Source organism: Dioscorea cayenensis, chromosome 13 (assembly GCF_009730915.1).
Source record: "Dioscorea cayenensis subsp. rotundata cultivar TDr96_F1 chromosome 13, TDr96_F1_v2_PseudoChromosome.rev07_lg8_w22 25.fasta, whole genome shotgun sequence".
In the NCBI taxonomy this organism is placed as follows: Eukaryota; Viridiplantae; Streptophyta; class Magnoliopsida; order Dioscoreales; family Dioscoreaceae; genus Dioscorea; species Dioscorea cayenensis.
In genome coordinates, this window is record NC_052483.1 from 5,542,383 (window position 1) to 5,557,233 (window position 14,851).

Here is a 14,851-nt window from a genome sequence, read left to right on the forward strand (position 1 = left end):
TTACCTCTCAACTGTAAGTATTGTCTTCTTTATAATTTTTCAATCCAAATTGATGCATTTATAGAGCCTATCTGCATTTGATTTTAAGTGCCAATCTATATATTTGGTTTTTTATCTTAAATTTCAGTAAGAGTACATCATGATCATTGACCTTTACATATCTATGAATCAATACTCTTGTTTAGGGACGGAACCAGGATTTATTGATTGGGGGGAGGGGGCTAAGGGCAAAATGTTTAAAAAAAAAATTTCATTCAACATAAATTGTATTCAATCCAAAATAGTGCGATATTGTGACATTTAATTAAAATAATCACACACATAAAAACATTTATCTATGCACACTAGAGCTAGAATTGTCATCCGTGCGGCGACGCATGCTACTCGAAAGGAGTGGCACCCGAATCATCGACGAGTTTGCATTTTTAGAAAATATTGAGAATCGCCTCATTGTCAATAGTCACGCTTTTTCTCAATATGAACAATGCCACTCATCGCTCATCCACTTGTCTCCCATTTTGTTGCGTAAGTCGAGTTTTCACAATATTCAGCCGCCGAAAATGCCTCTCAACACTACAACGTAGCAATTGTGCAAAACCAATGCCAACTCAATAGCGATAAACACATGGAAAAATATAGCATTTCTGGCTGAAATTATCAAACCATCTTTATAACCAAAACCTCCCAAGTTCCCGATATTTAGAAAATCATCATCGTATCGCACATCATAAATAAAAGTAGTAAGTTGATCCCTCGAGCATCATATAGTTACGTCATCATAGAAGTCTTGATTCATTTCTGAGCCAGGAGTAATGGATGTTGAATTTAGGAAAATGAGTCCTAGGATCAGGCATGATACCAAAAGAAGTAGCTCCCCGCTAGCTTGAGAGAAAGCGGGTGGCAGTTCTTGAGAAATCAAATCAATAACCCTAACATTGAAATAAAATAGAGAAAATATTAATTAAAAATAAATTAATAGATTTATAAAACTATAATAAATATAATTACCCTCACAATCTCTACTACGATAATGGTGAAAATAAGTAATAAATTGTCCTTCCCGCCTGAATCACGACGCAACGATATTATCCTCCATATTAGGCACATCAATTGAGTTTTTCATTACAAAAGGGATAACTCCTCCCAAAAACTCACTCCTCATCCCTTGCTCTCTAAAGTGTTGAAGACGAGCTTACCGCTCAATCAATCTCATGGCTTGAACAATATTTTTGGTCCTTTTGTTGTAAGGCAGTGACAACTCATTTGTCATCGATAAACTGACTCATCTAAGTACATCACAAATACAAAATTGGTAATTCTCCATTTTGTTAATCAAAACTTGCCACTATGCCTTTATTATTACTAGAAGCCCACATCATCATGACATTTTGGAGTACCTCTAAAATTGAGGTCCACATAGTATTTGAGTCGAGAATTGTAATGTGTCTGATCCCATTAAGTATCCCGTCGAGAGTAAACCTGGATTCTTGATTTTTCCCTTTACCACTCACTTCATTCCCCACTTTCTCCAATTGCTCAACCAATTTATCATGATGATATTGCCAAAAGTCGATCTCTCCTTTTACATGATGCTCAGTGGTATTAACAATCATATTAACATATTGGAAAAATCACTCACAATTCGATTCTCTTTACTCAACGCAACAACCGACTAATTGTAGTTGGTGAGCAAAATAATGTACATATCTTACATATGGATTTTCTTTTAAAATAAGTGTTTTCAAACCATTGAATTCACCTCGCATATTTGAAGCCCCATCATATCCTTGCCCTCTTAACCTCGAAAGAGACAACTTGTGTTTAGCAAATAAACAATCAATGGCATTCTTTAAAGAAATTGCAGAGGTATCAGGCACATGAACCAATGCAAGGAATCGCTCTATTACATGGCCATTCTTATTCACATATCGCAAAACAACTCCCATTTGTTGCTTTACTGAAGCATCTCGGGCTTCATTAATCATAAGAGAAAAATAATTATCCTTAATATCATCAACAATAACACGAGTAATCTCCGTTGCACAAGCATTTGCCAACTCCTTTTGAATTTTCGGGGAAGTCAACTGATTGTTTCCAGGGGTATTTTGATTAACTATCTTCCAAACCTCTTTATTTCGTAGGCTATACCAATCGAGCAACTCAAGAAAATTGCCTTTGTTTAGTGAATTTGAAGACTCATCATTTCCACAGAAAGGTAAACCTTGCTTCAAGAGAAAACGAGTCACATCTAAAATTGCCGTCAAACGAATACGATATGCAACCTCCATCTCATGTAAATGTGAAGTCAATTGGTGTGACACACTTAGTCTTTGACTTTGGAACCCTTGAAATTGTACTCTCGCATCATTATGCGCACTATTTACGGCACCAATATGTTCTATGAATTTTTCCAATGTTTTTTCCAATTAGTGAACCCCATTTTGGTGAATGCATCTTCTCCTATATGGCTTCCTCTACTTGGCTTGAAAAGATAACACCAAAAACAAAATGCCGCATCTTTTGTCATACTATACTCCAACCATGGATGTTGTTTAAACCAAACATCTTGAAAACTTCTCTTTTATTTGCCATAATCTTTCCGTGGAAAATTATGGCCAATTGGTTGATGTACATGGGCCTCTAGTCAAATACTCTCTTCTAACTTGATCTCTAATCCCAATATCACAGTCTTCAATTGGTTTTCGTAATCCGGGGTCACTAACAATGTCGTTGTTATTAAAATTTGTGTTAATGTTCTTCTCGCTTGATTTAGAGTCCAATGATACTTTAGGAGTATTTGATGACTCTTCACTCCTTGGTCGTTTGATCAAAAATTTGTCCATGATCTATAAATAAATAAGTAAAAAAAATCATTCATTATAGACTATAAAAAATAACAAGCAAAATATTAAAGGTGCTAACATTACATTACCAACTAGTCAACTACCAAGATCATTAGAAGAATCAAGGCTATCAAGCACACAAAATTGTTTGAGCATGGTAGTGCTAACATTAATGCATCTAAATGATTGAATTTGTCTTATGAAACCAATTTTGTTACATCATTGAATCCAATTTTATTATGTGTTAATGAATATTTATGATTATGAAACCTTTGGTATAGCAAGTCTTATTGAAAGTTTGAAACATATTTTGTTATGCATTTTTCTATATAGATTTAACACTAAACATTATTTACTTATACATATATACATTATGATACATATTAATATTTGATATTTGATATTTTCAACATTTTAACTCATCAAGGCATTTAATCAAACACATTGTAGGCATATTTACAAAAATGAAGTTTATCATTCATGTTATATTTATTTCACCCATAAATTTAATACATTCATTCTCTCATTTTCAATAAGAAGTAATACTTGATCATTGATTGTATGATCCAATAATTAAAAAAAATAAATACTAAAATATACATATTCAATGAAAAGTAGAGAGGATGCAGTGTAGAAGCAGCCAGGTTGAAGAAACAGCAAAGCTGGAATTTTGAATATTTTGAAACCTGGAAATAGATTTTGATTAAAGGGTAAAACTGACCTTTCAAATGTTTGAATGTTGGTTAGTTTTGAGTGGGAAAGAATAAACGGCTGAGATTAATTTCATCAAGATGATTGGTTTAAGTTCGAGGCAACCTCAAGAGTCAAGATTAGTTTTCCAATGAACGGCCAAGATGAAATCATCAAATGGATGCACATTAGTTCGAGGCAATATTAGTTGGTTTGGTTTAACCAGAATGCAATTGACTCATGCGCTCAATGCACCCGTTTCATTTCAGTTACTGAAGTTTCTGTAAATTATAAAAGCATAGTTTCAAACTAGGCTGGTTCTGTTTTCCTTTTGAAGATCTCATCTTCCATGAATTATCCTCGACTTGTACAAAATGTTTTCTCGAGGGTCGAGTTGAATACAAAAAATTCTTCCTCATGGTCTTTAGTATCTATGTAGTGATTATCAAGGTGGATGAGGGGCTGCTGGCGGGGTTGGCATGGCCGGAGGGGGGGCTGGTTTGCATGGTTCTATAACTTCTATGTTTTTCGGCCAAACAAAAACCTCGCTGGTGCTGAGGGGGTCGAAGCCCCGCTAGCCCCCTTGGTTCCGTCCTTGACTGGCCTTTCATTGAAGGTGGCCAAGCAATTATCCTTATTCAGTGTCCACAATGAGAAATTATTGCCACTAAATTCCTCAATCTCGTATTTTGCCGTCATTGCTTCTATTACAAATTGCTTTAAAAGTAGTGACCAATTTTTCAAATGGTAAATAATAATCGAACTTATTTTCTGATGTGGAGAATCCACTTATAACAGCCACAAAGCATACGATAAGTAGATATACACACCCAAATCTAGTTCTGATACCACTTGTTATAAAAATGTAGGATCAAATAAAACAAGTTCACAACAAAAAAAATAAAAATAAAAATAAGATATGATTAAAAAAATAGATTTAGATGAAAAATGATTTGCTCAAGGTGAAATTAGTGTTCTATCTAGTTGTTGACAAGCTCTTTATTCCAAGTATTGTGTTTAAAAAATCAAAAGAAAAAATACAATGATAACCTAAATAAGGGAGACAAACCAAATAATAGGGCAAAAAAGTAAATTTATTTTTTTTATCATATCCTACTTGTTTCTATCTTAACTCTCCCCATAAGATTCATTATCATATTATTAGGATAAAATGGGTCAATAAGATAAAACTATCATATCCTATTGGTACACCAAACAAAGGATAACAACAGGATATGATAGTCTATCATATCCTATTGTTTTTATCATGTCCACCAAAATGACTCTTTAACATATAAAGGCATTTCAATAATTTTATAAAATTAATGAACTAGATAATGTGAAAGATCTAAAGCAGACTCCACTCGAACACTACAGTGGAAGTGTGTTTAATCACGAATAGACTTTAAGCATCTAAAAGTAATACAATGAAAAAGGAGGATAAAAAAGAATATTGTACAAAGGTATGGAGAAATGAAAAGTTCTAAAGAGGGGTGTATATAATAATAATAATAATAATCTTCCAAAGATCAATAAGTAATTTAAAAAAAGAAATAATTTGCAAAACTATTTATGTTTAAATGCTAATTTCACTGCTAGGCAGTGACCACTGATGTGATGACTCTATAAATATTTTTGATAATAAAAAAAAAGGCAAGTTAAAAGAAAATATCCCAAATACTTATATTCACCCTCATAAGCAAGGTAGTCAGACCCGAACCGGCCCAGCCAGTTCAACCAAAAAAATAAGGAATCGGCCATGTGGCCGGCCCGGGTATACCCTATTGAACTGGGTATGGAAAAACCCAGTGGCTCGAGCAGTTCAACCGAGAACCGGTTGACTGACCGAGTCAACTGGATCACAATGTTAGAATTTTTTTTACAATATTTAATACTTTATTATTATTTTTTCATTGAAAACCACAAAGTCATATATATTTATTAATATTAATTTTTAATTTATAATCAATAAATAAAATTACAATATATATATCATAAACATACCAACAAAAATTAACAATTAAAAATAAAATCTATTAATATGTTATGTAAAAACTTTTTAAAAACTTATTTTATTCAAGAAAATAAAATAATAAATGAGTGTAATTTTATTATAAAATATAAATATAAAATATTCTAACTAAATAAAAAATATAAGAATTTTAAAACAAAATAAAAACTCAATTGAGATCGGGTAAGTTATATAATTTATTGATAAAATGTATCATCCATACAAAAGAATAAGAATTAGTAAATTAAATTTTTTTATCTATTCTAACAAAATCAACAAATAAACAAACAAATAAATAACACCGAGAGACTTCGATAATTATATATTAATATATTGAATTTGTAAATATTGAAAAAAACGTAAAAATAAATGACATAATTAGAAAACATTAGTATATATAGTCATTTATCTATTTAAATATCGAATTTGAGTAGTTTTTTTATATTATAATTATGATTTTAATATTATATTTACTAATTATTAATTATTAAAAAATTTTTATATTTTATTATTGATCCCTGTTCAACCCCGATTCACTATGGCCGAATCCATTGACCCTTAATTTCTGGGCCTAATCGAATCAATACTCGGCCCGAGTCTAACAACCTTGCTTATAAGTCTCGCATGAATCGTCGTAAATGAAATTCAGACTAGACGTTGTTTAGTTTTATCCATGTCCTTGCGATCCAATCATATTTTTTAAAATACAACTCTCGATGGGCTGATGTGCTGTCTTACCACTTTAAAATAGCATGCTTACGATCCAATCATATCTTTTAAAATACAACTGTCGATGGGCTGATGTGCTATCTTACCACTTTAAAATAGCATGCTTATGCGCTGCTGGCCCCAGTTTCAATGTTTTAAAAATAAAACACTCACAAAATTATGCACTCATGTTACTTTCTCCAAATTTATTATATTTTAAAACAAAGCACTAATGTGGCGCTGTCTTTAATAACTTTAAAGTAGTAGCCTCAAAAATATAAATAGCAGCGTAGATACTGAATTTTTTTTATTATCACCTTAAAATTAGTACACCCATGTGCATATGGATTAAAATATTATACTTTTGTGCTTGTGTGTTGAGCAATAATTTTACTAGAGTACTGTTATATGGAGCGAATCAGTCACACAAACCAGCCACACGACTGATGTGGCTGGTTCTATCTCCATATTTTACTTTTGATTTTTTATTTAAAAAAATTATAAATAAAGATAAAATAAAATCTTTCTCTCTCTCTATCACGTGTCTCTCTTATGTGCCCTAGTTCTCTCATTTTCTAGCTCCCGCCGCCTCCTCTATACCTGATTTCAAGGCGAGCAAAGCTCGGCGCTCTTTCCCACCGCTCACCCCTCCTCTCTCTCCTGCACCACAGATCCCGACACCACTTCTTCTCTCTTGCGACACGAGTGATCGGCAGCCGTTCCATGGAAGCCATTTTCTAGCCGTTTCCTCTCTCTCATCTCTCTCTTTCTCGTGTCTGATCTCCCCTCTCTCGGTTCCTGGCTCCAGTCTGCCACTCCCCCTCTCCTCTCTCCTGCACCACCGAAGAAAAGAAGCACATAGGAATCTACTCAATTGTACATTAGAAAGGATACAGATTCAGAGTAATGGAATCAATGCAGTTTAATGTGAATGTCAGAGAGGATGAGTTTTGACATTGTAGTTGAAGATAAGATGGGGTTACACCTTTCTTGCATTTATTTTCATTAATGGGACTATATTTTTCTGTTAGTTTGATTATCTACTGGGAAACTTTAAACATTTGTTACACCGTGTTAGTTTGATGCAGCATTTATAGAGCGATTGTTCTGTGGTTCAATGTGTTTAACATCTGTAGCTACAAGACTGCAAACATCCTTCAAAATAACAAAAGCAAAGCATCCTTTAAACAAACATGACTGCAATGAGCTACAAGACTGCAAAGTAACAAAAGCATCCTTCAAAATATGACCAGTCCATATCCATTACCTGTATCACTCATCATCCTTCAAACATAAAAGTGTTTTGAACATGAGAACCAACTAAAAGACCTTCACCGGCAACAAAAGCATACCAATAATTCCTATGATTATAAAATAACCAATGATTCCATTGCCAACAAAAAGCATACCAACATTAACAGAATAGGACAACATTAACAACAATAAGAACAAAGATTAACAACAATCTGATATCTCATTGCGTCTAAATCTCAACCAATCACAGAAACAGTTAACTAAATCCACGAGTTTGATAGCAAAATTAACACAAAATCAAAACCACAACAAAATAACTCTAATCATTCTTCCAACAAACATGACATGCAACAATTCCTTGTGATCAATTTGATCAAGGGCATCGAGAGGGTAGCAGCGGACCGGAGCTGGGAACCAAGAGGGAAGCGGCTGCCAGCTCGGGAGCACAGTAGAGAGGAAACAGCGACTAGGATCGCTGGTGCAGGAGAGAGGAAAGGGCGAGTGGCAGACTGGAGTCAGGAACCGAGAGAGGGGAGACCAGACACGAGAAAGAGAGAGACGAGAGAGAGGAAACGGCTTCCGTGGAACGGTTGCCGATCACTCGTGTCGCAAGAGAGAAGAAGCGGCGCCGGGATCGGTGGTGCAGGAGGGATAGGAGGGGTGAACGGCGGGAGGGAGCGCCGGGCTTTGCTCGCTTTGAAATCAGGTATAGAGGGAGTGGCGGCGGGAGCTGGAAAATGAGAGAACTAGGGTACATAAGAGAGACACATGATAGAGAGAGAGAGGAGAGAGAGAGAGATTTTAATTTTAAAATAAAAAAAAATTAAAAGTAAAATCTGGAGAGAGAATCAGCCACGTCACCGGCCACGTTAGTTGTGTGGCTGGTTCGTGTGACTGGTTCACTCCATATAGCATTACTCATTGAGTAATGCTATATAACGCGAAGCAACCACACGAACCGACCCACACGAATGATGTGGGTCGGTGACGCGGTCGCTTCACGTGGGTGAGATGATTTTATTTTATTTTTTATTTTTTTTAAATAATCATAAAAAAAAAGCAAAAGAATGAATAACTCTCTTAGGGTTTAGGGTTATGTCCGTGCGCCGCCTCCCCTCCTCTCCCTTCTCTCTATCACTCTCTCGTCTTCGTTCTCTCCTGCAACCCCAAACCCCGAGCGGCGCTCCCCGCCACATTTCATAACCGATTTCCTCTCTCGCCTCCTCCCCACTGCCCGATATTTCCCTCTCTCCCGCATTGCTCTCCCGGCCGCCGATATCTCCCTCTCTCCCGCATCATTCTCCCGACCGCCAGTTTCCCTCGTGCCGCATTTAATGTCCCGCTCGCCGATTTCCCTCTCTCTCGCCGGTTTCCTCTCTCTTGCGGCACGAGTCCCCGACTGACCCGCATGAACCCGAGTCCAAAGACCCTCGCTCCAGCTCGCCTCCCGACTGCCTCCCAGCGCCGCTTTCCCTCTCTCTTACATCACGTGCGTCGGTTCTCTGAAATTCTTGGGAAAAAAGCCCGGCTCGCCTTGAAATCAGGTATAGAGGCAATGATGCCCTAAAAATTTCTCAAATGCCCTTTTCTCTCTACAACGATGGTATAGTAGCTTGGATGGCCTAGTAGGCAAACCGCTACTATTATTGTTATAGAGGAGGGGGAAGAATGGGGGAAAACCATTATTGTTGAGTTTCGAGCCTCCAGATTGATTCTATTGCTTGAAATTTTATTACCGATCGATGTGGTCGGGTTCGTGTGGTTGCTTCGCTCTATATAGCATTACTCTTATCATGTGGCTATGATGATTTGCCCTATATTTTGAGTATAGAGATTGGGTGGCGTGGCAACTTTAGTTGCAGCCCTTAATTCATGTTTATCCATGCGAAAGAATAGAGGGGCAAGATCTGAGCCTTTGTTGAAATATGAATTCAATTTCTGAATTTTTTTTACGTAATGTGAATGTACTTGCGGGAATTTTTTTGAGACAATACTTCTTTGGCTTCTATTTGCGGTGTAGTTCTCCTCTCAGATCATTGACATTTTCAGTGCTCATGCATACACAAACACACACACAATGCTCTTTTTTTAAACATATTGCCGTTGGTTGGTTACGGGGCATTCTCATTTCGAATCGCTGGTTGGTTAGCGACTATGATCTTTCATTGATGCTTTTTTTGAAATCTTGTATTGTTGATATGGATAGTTGTATTGTTGATATGGTTAGCAGTTATGATCTTTCATTGATGCTTTTTGAAATTCTGTATTGTTGAAATTCTGCATTATTGTTAAGATCTGCTTCACGTTATATAGCATTCATGCTCAAGCCTCATAACTGATGCCTTCAACTACAATTAGTAAAAGATATATGCATTCTTCCCAAATGAGAGCTTGTAACTGCTCATGTTTGTTAAAAGCACAACATATTCAATAAGACTGTACCACTAAAAATGAGCAAGTTTGATCACTACGGTCAGCTTCTATGTGATTTTTTAACATTACACTGTAATTATTATTGACTATAAGCTATTATTATTGACCATGTGGCATTTGTTTCTGTTATTATTCAACTACAGTTTTGTACAATTTTTTAACCAAAATAATCATTTTATTCCTTGCAGTCTCATTTTTATTTTGACATATTTTAAAGTTTTGTTTTCAAGACCATCACGTAACTATGTTTCTGTCTCATAAGCTTAGTGTGACACATGTTCTCTTTTTCTTTTTTCTCTAATTGTCATGGAATGACAACACATTCTAATATTTTCTGCTAAAAAATTGTGACAATTACATGCCTCTGTCTTTCTTCATCTTTAGAAAGTGGTTTCCCTTTAACATATTCCCAGCCCAAAAGATCCTAGATTATCATACCATTTGGCATGCTTTTTGTTGCAGTATTGACAACCGAGGATTGAGTGATCAGGCAGCTAGATGGTCCTGATAAGCTCCTTGAGACAAACTCATGAAGTAACACATTGTTTGTTAATAGCCCAGCAGATGGCCCAGAAGATGGTCCTGCAGCAGATCAAAGATATGCCAATTGTAACACATTGTTTGTTAATAGCTATATGGAGAGACAAACTCATGAACCTTCGCGCTCCAAAAAGATGGACTTCGGGATGAAGTAAGGTTTGAACACTATCCTCGATGTCCCCTAATATTCAACTTGTGAGTAGAATATTTTGTTTGCATCTTGTATTTTTCCTCGTCTTAAAATTGCTGCTTATCTTGTTGTGGATTGACCAGAAAGACATGTCACACTTCATTTCAATATTGCACTGGCCCACTACTTATTTATGCCATTTGTGTGTTTTTTGGTATAGTTAAATAATCTTATCTAGTCATGAATTAGGTTATCCTTGTGCACTAAGTTTTGTGTTTTTCTAGTGGATCTCTCGGATTATGTGCATTGCAAATAAGTTGTTTGGATGTTTTTCCATTTTTTTTTTTTTAGACCATAATTTTTGGACCTCCACACACAAGCTCTTATTATGGCATTCTTTTTACGTAGTTCTTGAAACATCTAGTTTAATTGCATTATTGTTAGAGTTTGCCATCTCCGACTTTTTATTGCTCTTATCTCGACATAAAGGTCGATGTCATCAAATCTATGCACTCGTTGATCATTTGGATGATATTGAAGAAAGAGTTCATCAGGTAAGTTCTTAAGGTGCATTCCAATAAGTTACTCTTGTTGTACTGTTGAGGAACAAAATGTTGATTATCTCAACTCTTGTTGAATGAGAATATGTTGGTTTCAATGGAAGTGCTTATTTATTTATTTATTTTGCTTGTATATGTATCCTGTATCCTGTATCCTGTATATGCAAACTTTGATCTATGTCTCTCGGATTATCTCTTACTTTTTTTTTTTAATTTAATTTTTTGAAACATGGGATTGTCATTGGTTCAAACGCTCAACTTTCGGTTTGGGAGAAGAATGAAATAGAAATCTTTTGTTATATGCAGGGCCGAATTATTTTTTCCTTATAAATATGTTTTTATTTTTTTTTAATGGTAATGGAGGCATAGTACAGGTTATTGAAGATGATCCTGAATACTTGGAAGGCATATCCAAAGCTCTTGTTGTTGGCTGGCTTGATGTTGTTGGTATAATAAGTCTAGGACACTGTATATGTGTCCACTCTTGTGTAATGTCAACTTGCTACAGGTCTAAAATTCATAAATTTCTCACCTTCATTAACAACATAAGAGCAACAAATTCGCAAGCAAAAAAGCAAATAAAGAACACAAAGGTCTAAAATTTCTCAAATCAAAAGACAAATCCTAAGAACAAAGAAATTACCCAATATTGTGCAACCACTACCACCACATAACAATACCTAATAAGCCTTCCTCGTTTCAATTAAACACATCAACATACCTAACCGACTAATGTCAAACATGTTTTATAAACCACAATCAGTCCCTTGCCAAATAAAGGCATGCTTTTACATTTAAGTTAGTAGAGTAACACATGTAATGAATTGCCATGATAAACAAACTTTGGTCTGCATGCATATCACCAAGATCTGCAACTGCAACATATGCAAAATTGTAAGTATAAATCTAATATAAACAGTACAAGAGTATGCCCCAGAAATACAAGTGCAACTCACCTTGATCATAAATCACTGGCTTGCAAAACCTAAAGAAGAACTATGATACATGTCCAAATTGATTGATATAGAATTTGAATTCACCTAAGGAAAGAGATTGTAGTCCAACAAATCAATTTTTGAAATTAAATGATTGAAATTCTTAATTGGACAATAGTGACAATTTAAAAAGGATTACCACGCTCTCTTGTGTGCAATAATCATCTTGTGTAAATTTTTTTGAGTCACTGTGATCTCCCTTTTGTTTGTGCCTTCCGCCAATAATAACATGGTTGTTATACACTCAAAAATCATCAAAAAATAATGAGAGCGAATAATGAATATGATACTATATAAAAATACCTTTTTCTTGTTTTTTATTATTATTTCTTCAACTTTTGACTTCTTCCTTTTTGATGGTGGACGACCCTTACTCCGCACCTTCAAAGGAGTGAGAAATTTTTGGTGTGGCACAATATTCGCCTCCGACAACATAGGTGTAAACTTTTCGTTACAAGTTGTGTTGTCCATCAACTTCTCAATTGCCTCATCCACATAATTCATCAACAAGTTGTACTTGTCATTTGACTCTGCTCCAAGTTCTGCGGCTTTAGTAAAATGAGAGCACAATTTATTGTACCGTAGTTTCTCCTCACTGGTTTGTGGATCATCATAACAGTTTTGTACATATGTATGCATGCGTTTGATGTCCTTCCTCCATCGTGGTAAAATATACCTAGACGGAATGCCTTTCACATTTTTTTCAATAAGCACCTTGCAAATGTGCCTACAAATAATCCCCTTGAACTCAAACAACTGACACGAGCATTTAATGTCAAATTCTTCCTTGTTAGTGTAAACATTGTATAACACTTGCTTTCTAAATGCACCTTCTTTCCCTCTGACAACGTCGGACACTTGAAATGTGTAGATTGCCCCATGTGAACCAGTGAGAGTAAGATTGCAATATATGATACCTCGCAACTCATCTTGAAACAATTTAAAAATTTCATTTGTGTATGCTTCTTGTAGTTGCTTCTCAAAATAGCAATCAGTGATCAATGGAAAACATGAGTTAAATGAAGCAAAATCAGCTTTGTTCTCCTTCTCAATCTTGCTTTTCAAAGCATTATTATATTGCTCAACAAACTGCTTCAATGAAGTCGTTGGACCAACATACCCATCAAAAAATGCATTGACGCTTTCACTTCTTTGAGTGGTGGACATTCCAGCCCAAAATAAGCCTTTAACATATACAGGAGCCCAACGGTCACGAATCTTGAATAAAGAATTTAGTCATTCATTATTCTCAATGTTATAGTCCGCCATCATCTTCAAGTATGTGTCTTCAAACTCTTGAATATCCAATGCTTCATACGTGATGCGTTTCAAAATCTTCTTGATTGCTTTGTATTCATTTAAACCGCCAAGTTTCTCAGGGACCTTCTTCATGATATGCCAAAGGCAAAGGCGGTGATGGGAATTTGGAAAAACCAATCTAACTGCACCCTGAATAGCCATACATTGATCTGTAATAATACATTTAGGAGCCTTGCCTGACATACACTCCAGCCAAGTTTTAAAGAGCCAAACATATGTTTCTGTATCTTCCTTCGACAATAAGCCACACCCAAACAATACCGTCTGTCCATGATGATTTACACCGACAAATGGAGCAAATGGCATGTCATACTTATTCGTCAAGTATGTTGTATCAAATGAAATTACATCACCAAATGCTTCATAAGCCGCTATAGACCTCGCATCCGCCCAGAAAACATTTCTCAAACGACCTTCTTCATCCATGTCAATCAAATGGAAAAATTTTGTGTTTCTTTGTTGCATGCGAGAGAAATATTTTCCAAGTGCCACGGCATCTCCAACGCCAAGTCTAAATTGCCTTGCTTTCGCAATATAATTCCTACAATCTTTCTCAGTGTATGTTAAATTTTCATAACCCCCACTTTCAACCGCTAGGGAATGAAAATTTTTGCTTAAGCTTATCCCTGCTTGGTCGTTCAATTCAAGCCTTCTTTTCACATATGCATCAATTTTTTTATTGCACTTTTGGAAACGAACTTTTTGTGGGCTAAGTGCATGATTGTGCTCCAAATTAACAGTAGAAATGGTAAATCTCCCATCATTGCCAACAATGACATTAATCTTCGCCGGACAATTTACTTTGGTGGATAGTCTTGGGTTAAAGGAGTTTTTTGAAGTAGATATTCGTTTGCCACCTCTTGCACATGCTAGCGTGTAATATTTCAATTTTCCATCATCATCTAATCTCGTGCTTTTTTTGGTGATGCCAAACCCTTCACGCCGTGCATATTGGACATACAAGTTATAAACTTCTTCTTCAGAATCAAGCATCATACCGGCCCCCGGCACAATACTGTCAACTAAATCCAAATCTACCGGTTTTTCTTTGACATGTTCTTCATAACTTGAACATCCAACTTCTACATTATCTTTTCCTTGCTTAGAACACCCAAGTGCCACTTCTTCCATGTTCTTGCTTTTAGACACTAAATTAGACAAATGTTTAGAACACATGAAACAAATCCTTAAATATATGTCTAAACAAAAACTTTTCATTGGATCATTCATATAAATACGTAACCTCTTCGCCAATTTACTCAACACAAATGTCCAAACCTCACTAATCGGACCAATATCCATCTCAAGCAAAAATTAATAAAAAAATAAATCCAAATCACAACAATAAATTTCTATAGTCTTTCATA

The 14,851-nt window shown here is 35.6% G+C and overlaps 1 pseudogene; it reads right to left on the reverse strand.

Moving 5' to 3' along the window:
* Positions 1-10,363: 10,363 nt before the first annotated feature.
* On the reverse strand, positions 10,364-14,615 carry LOC120274632 (annotated as a pseudogene).
* Positions 14,616-14,851: the final 236 nt, after the last annotated feature.